The sequence below is a fragment of the Leucoraja erinacea genome, chromosome 5 (assembly GCF_028641065.1).
Source record: "Leucoraja erinacea ecotype New England chromosome 5, Leri_hhj_1, whole genome shotgun sequence".
Lineage (NCBI taxonomy): Eukaryota > Metazoa > Chordata > Chondrichthyes > Rajiformes > Rajidae > Leucoraja > Leucoraja erinaceus.
In genome coordinates this window covers 95,644,388-95,650,387 of record NC_073381.1, presented here as the reverse complement: position 1 = coordinate 95,650,387, position 6,000 = coordinate 95,644,388, and the positions used below count along the sequence as shown (strand labels likewise).

Genomic DNA, 6,000 nt, shown 5'->3' with positions numbered 1-6,000 from the left:
ATCTGCACGGCCAATGTTTACCAAGCACTTTAGCTGCTGTTGTCCCTTCAGCTCCCACGTCTCTTTACCTTCATTTCGCTGCACTTTTGGAATTCTAAAGTTGGGGACATGTCTCTCACACGTACCCCGACTCCCACAATTTTTTACAGCGCAAAAATTCAACACTTTGCCGGTTTTTAACAGGTAGGAAAGTACACGTTTCTTGCATTAATAGCATATACCGGAAGTTACGGATGTCCTCCAGATGGATTGAGCGGCTCCGTTCGTCAAGCCCTATGACCCAATGACCTTACGTGCAACCCCTCTATACAGAATCACCCTTACTGTTGCAGGCACTTAGGCATTCGTTCCTGCTTCAGAATGGTCTGAGACCAATTATACCTCATGCACCTCTGAAAGATACAGGTCTTTCCAAAGGCACGGTGGCGCAGCGGTAGAGTTGCTGCCTTACAGCACCTGCAGTGCCAGAGACCCGGGTTCCATCCCCACTGCTCTGGGTGCTGTCTGTACGGAGTTTGTATGCTCTCCCTGTGATCTTCGGTTTCCCCCCACACTCCTAAGACGTACAGGTTTGCAGGCTAATTGGCTGGTGTATGTGTGAACTTGTACCCAGTGTGTGGAGGATAGTATTAGTTCGTGGGGGTCGCTGGTCGGCATGGTCTGGGTGGGCCGAAGGGCCTGTTTCTGCTCTGCATTTCTAAACTAAACTAAACTAAACTCAACAAAGACAGTTCAAATTCCATTCCACAGCAGATAAACAGATATCCTGTTACCTTTTCAGCCTCATTTTATTGTTTTACGATTGCCATTTGTCCTTCACAGTAAAGATAGGCACAAGATGCAGGAGGCTGGGGGCTGGAGCTGGGGCTGGGGCTGGGAGCTGGGGGCTGGAGGGGGGCTGGAGCTGGGGGAGCTGGAGCTGGGAGCTGGGGGTTGGGGGCTGGAGCTGGGGGCTGGAGCTGGGGGCTGGGGGCTGGAGCTGGAGCTGGAGCTGGGGCCGGAGCTGGGGGCTGGAGCTGGGGGCTGGAGAGCTGGGGGCTGGGCTGGGGCTGGAGCTGGGGCTGGGGCTGGGGGCTGGGGCTGGGGCTGGGGGCTGGGGCTGGAGCTGGGGGCTGAGCTGGGGGCTGGAGCTGGGGGCTGGGGCTGGAGCTGGGGGCTGGGGGCTGGGGGCTGGAGCTGGGGGGCTGGAGCTGGGGGCTGGGGGCTGGGGGCTGGAGCTGGAGCTGGGGGGGGAGCTGGAGCTGGGGGCTGGAGCTGGGGGCTGGAGCTGGGGGCTGGGGGGGGGCTGGAGCTGGAGCTGGGGGCTGGAGCTGGGGGCTGGGCTGGGGGCTGGGGGGCTGGAGCTGGGGGGGGGCTGGAGCTGGGGGCTGGAGCTGGGGGCTGGAGCTGGGGGGCTGGAGCTGGGGGCTGGGGGATGGAGCTGGGGGAGCTGGAGCTGGGGGCTGGAGCTGGAGCTGGGGGGGGCTGGAGCTGGGGGGGGGGAGCTGGGGGATGGAGCTGGGGGCTGGGGGGGCTGGGGCTGGGGGGGCTGGGGGATGGAGCTGGGCTGGGGGCTGGAGCTGGGGGCTGGAGCTGGGGGCTGGGGGATGGAGCTGGGGGCTGGAGCTGGGGGGGAGCTGGAGCTGGGGGCTGGAGCTGGGGGGGGATGCTGGGGAGCTGGGGGCTGGGGGAGCTGGAGCTGGGGGAGCTGGAGCTGGGGGCTGGGGGATGGAGCTGCTGGGGCTGGAGCTGGGGGCTGGAGCTGGAGCTGGGCTGGAGCTGGGGGCTGGGGGCTGGAGCTGGGCTGGGGCTGGGGGCTGGGGCTGGGGGCTGGAGCTGGGGGGCTGGAGCTGGGGCTGGGGCTGGAGCTGGGGGCTGGAGCTGGGGCTGGAGCTGGAGCTGGGAGCTGGGGGCTGGAGCTGGGGGCTGGGGGCTGGAGCTGGGGGCTGGCTGGAGCTGGGGCTGGAGCTGGAGCTGGAGCTGGGGGCTGGGAGCTGGGGGCTGGAGCTGGGGGCTGGGGGCTGGGGCTGGAGCTGGGCTGGGGCTGGGGGCTGGGGGCTGGGGGCTGGGGCTGGAGCTGGGGCTGGGGGCTGGAGCTGGGGGCTGGAGCTGGAGCTGGGGGCTGGAGCTGGGGGCTGGGGGCTGGGGCCTGGCTGGGGGCTGGAGCTGGGGCTGGAGCTGGGGGCTGGGCTGGGGGGCTGGCTGGGCTGGAGCTGGGGGCTGGGGCTGGGGCTGGGCTGGGGCTGGAGCTGGGGGCTGGGGCTGGGGGCTGGGGGCTGGGGCTGCTGGGGGCTGGAGCTGGGGGCTGGAGCTGGGGCTGGAGCTGGGGCTGGGGGCTGGGAGCTGGAGCTGGGGGCTGGGGGCTGGGGGCTGGAGCTGGGGGCTGGGGGCTGGGGGCTGGCTGCTGGGGCTGGGGGCTGGAGCTGGGGGCTGGAGCTGGGGCTGGAGCTGGGGCTGGAGCTGGAGCTGGGGCTGGAGCTGGGGCTGGGGCTGGAGCTGGGGGGCTGGAGCTGGGGCTGGGGGCTGGAGCTGGGGGCTGGAGCTGGGGGCTGGAGCTGGGGGCTGGAGCTGGAGCTGGGGGCTGGAGCTGGGGCTGGAGGAGCTGGGGGCTGGAGCTGGGCTGGGGCTGGGGGCTGGGGGCTGGGGCTGGGGCTGGGGGCTGGAGCTGGGGGCTGGAGCTGGGGGAGCTGGAGCTGGGGGGGCTGGAGCTGGGGGCTGGAGCTGGGGGCTGGAGGGGGCTGGAGCTGGAGCTGGGGCTGGAGCTGGGGGCTGGGGCTGGGGGCTGGGAGCTGGGGGCTGGGGGCTGGAGCTGGGGGCTGGAGCTGGGCTGGAGCTGGGGGGAGCTGGGGGGGCTGGGGGAGCTGGAGCTGGGGGCTGGGGGCTGGGGGGAGGGGGGGGCTGGGGGCTGGGGGATGGAGCTGGGGGCTGGGGCTGGAGCTGAGGGCTGGAGCTGGGGCTGGCTGGAGCTGGAGCTGGGGGGGGGGGCTGGGGGCTGGAGCTGGGCTGGAGCTGGGGGCTGGGGGCTGGGGGCTGGAGCTGGGGGCTGGAGCTGGAGCTGGGGGCTGGAGCTGGGGGCTGGGGGCTGGAGCTGGGGGGCTGGAGCTGGGGGCTGGAGCTGGCTGGCTGGGGGGGGGGGGCTGGGGGCTGGGGCTGGGGGCTGGGGGGCTGGGGCTGGGGCTGGGGCTGGAGCTGGGCTGGAGCTGGGGGCTGGAGCTGGGCTGGGGCTGGGGGCTGGGGGCTGGAGCTGGGGGCTGGGGGCTGGGGCTGGGGCTGGGGGCTGGGGGGGGGGCTGGGCTGGGGGCTGGGGCTGGAGCTGGGGCTGGGGGCTGGGGGCTGGAGCTGGGGGCTGGAGGGCTGGAGCTGGGGGCTGGGCTGGGGGGGAGCTGGGGCTGGGGCTGGAGCTGGGGGAGCTGGGGGAGCTGGGGGCTGGGCTGGGCTGGCTGGGGAGCTGGGGCTGGGGGATGGGGCTGGGGGCTGGGGCTGGGGGCTGGGGGCTGGAGCTGGGGCTGGAGCTGGGGGCTGGAGCTGGGGGCTGGGGCTGGGGGCTGGGGCTGGAGCTGGGGGCTGGGGGCTGGGGCTGGGGGCTGGGGGCTGGGGCTGGGGGCTGGGGGCTGGGGCTGGGGGCTGGAGCTGGGGGCTGGGGCTGGGCTGGAGGGGCGAGCTGGGGGCTGGGGGCTGGGGGCTGGGGGCTGGGGGAGCTGGGGGGGCTGGGGCTGGGGGCTGGAGCTGGGGGCTGGAGCTGGGGGGAGCTGGGGCTGGAGCTGGGGGCTGGGGCTGGGGGGCTGGAGCTGGGGCTGGGGGCTGGGGGCTGGGGGCTGGGGGCTGGAGCTGGGGCTGGAGCTGGGGCTGGGGCTGGGGCTGGGGGCTGGAGCTGGGGGCTGGGGCTGCTGGGGGCTGGGGGGGCTGGGGGCTGGGGCTGGGGCTGGGGCTGGGGCTGGGGGCTGGGGGCTGGGGCTGGGGGCTGGGGCTGGAGCTGGGGGGAGCTGGAGCTGGGGGCTGGGGCTGGGGCTGGGGCTGGGGGCTGCTGGGGGCTGGGGGATGGGGCGGAGCTGGGGGCTGGGGCTGGGGCTGGGGGGGCTGGGGCTGGGGGCTGGGGCTGGGGGCTGGGGGCTGGGGGCTGGAGCTGGGGGGGGAGCTGGGGGCTGGGGCTGGGGCTGGGGCTGGGGCTGGGGGCTGGGGGCTGGGGCTGGAGCTGGGGGCTGGAGCTGGGGGAGCTGGAGCTGGGGGGGGGCTGGGGCTGGGGGCTGGGGCTGGAGGGGGGCTGGAGCTGGGGGGGCTGGGGCTGGAGCTGGGGGCTGGAGCTGGAGCTGGAGCTGGGGGCTGGGGGCTGGGAGGCTGGAGGGAGCTGGAGCTGGAGGCTGGGGGCTGGAGCTGGAGCTGGGGCTGGGGCTGGGGGCTGGAGCTGGAGCTGGGGGGCTGGAGCTGGGGGGGCTGGAGCTGGGGCTGGAGCTGGGGAGCTGGAGCTGGGGGCTGGGAGGCTGGGGCTGGAGCTGGGGGCTGGGGGCTGGGGGGCTGGAGCTGGAGGGCTGGGGGCTGGAGCTGGGGGCTGGAGCTGGGCTGGAGCTGGGGGCTGGGGCTGGGGGCTGGAGCTGGGGCTGGGGGGGGGGCTGGAGCTGGGGGCTGGAGCTGGAGCTGGGGGCTGGAGCTGGGGGCTGGGGGCTGGAGGGAGCTGGGGCTGGGCTGGGGGCTGGGGCTGGGGCTGGGGCTGGGGGCTGGGGCTGGGGGCTGGAGCTGGGGGCTGGAGCTGGGGGCTGGGGCTGGAGCTGGGGGCTGGAGCTGGGGCTGGGGGCTGGGGGGAGCTGGGGGGGCTGGAGCTGGGGGCTGGGGGCTGGGGGGGGGGGGCTGGCTGGGGGATGGGGCTGGGGGCTGGGGGCTGGGGGCTGGGGCTGGGGCTGGGGGCTGGGGGCTGGGGGCTGGAGCTGGGGGGCTGGGGCTGGGGGGGGCTGGCTGGCTGGGGGGGGGCTGGGGGCTGGGGGGCTGGAGCTGGAGCTGGGGCTGGGGGCTGGGGCTGGGGCTGGGGGGCTGGGGGGGGGCTGGGGCTGGGGCTGGGGCTGGGGGGGCTGGGGGCTGGGGGGGCTGGAGCTGGAGGCTGGGGCTGGGGCTGGGGGCTGGAGCTGGGGCTGGGGCTGGGGGCTGGGGGCTGGAGGCTGGGGCTGGGGGTGGGGGAGGAGGGGCTGGGGGCTGGAGCTGGGGCTGGAGCTGGAGCTGGGGGGGCTGGAGCTGGGGGCTGGAGCTGGGGGCTGGGAGCTGGGGCTGGAGCTGGGGCTGGGCTGGGGGCTGGGGAGCTGGGGCTGGGGGGGCTGGGGCTGGAGCTGGAGCTGGAGCTGGGGCTGGGGCTGCTGGGGCTGGGGGGGGCTGGGGCTGGGCTGGCTGGGGGCTGGGGGCTGGAGCTGGGGGCTGGAGCTGGGGACTGGGGGCTGGGGCTGGGGGCTGGAGCTGGAGCTGGGGCTGGGGGATGGAGCTGGGGGATGGAGCTGGGGGCTGGGGGGGGATGGGGGGAGCTGGGGGGAGCTGGGGGATGGAGCTGGGGCTGGAGCTGGGGGCTGGAGCTGGAGCTGGAGCTGGAGGGGGGGATGGAGCTGGGGGCTGGAGCTGGGGGCTGGAGCTGGGGGCTGGAGCTGGGGGCTGGAGCTGGGGGCTGGAGCTGGGGGAGCTGGGGGCTGGGAGCTGGAGGGCTGGAGCTGGGGAGCTGGAGCTGGGGGCTGGAGCTGGGGGCTGGAGCTGGGGGATGGAGCTGGGGGCTGGAGCTGGGGGAGCTGGGGGGATGGGCTGGGGGATGGAGGGGGATGGAGCTGGGGGCTGGAGGAGCTGGGGGCTGGAGCTGGGGATGGAGCTGGGAGCTGGAGCTGGGGGCTGGAGCTGGGGGCTGGGCTGGGAGCTGGAGCTGGGGGCTGGAGCTGGGGGACTGGAGCTGGGGGCTGGAGCTGGGGGCTGGAGCTGGAGCTGGAGCTGGAGCTGGGGGCTGGAGCTGGGGGCTGGAGCTGGGGGCTGGAGCTGGGGCTGGAGCTGGGGGCTGGAGCT

General features: G+C 74.5%; 1 pseudogene; it reads right to left on the bottom strand.

The window, feature by feature from the left end:
• Positions 1–320: 320 nt before the first annotated feature.
• The window catches only part of LOC129697690 (basic proline-rich protein-like), a 28,174-nt pseudogene continuing 22,494 nt past the window's right edge, over positions 321–6,000 (bottom strand).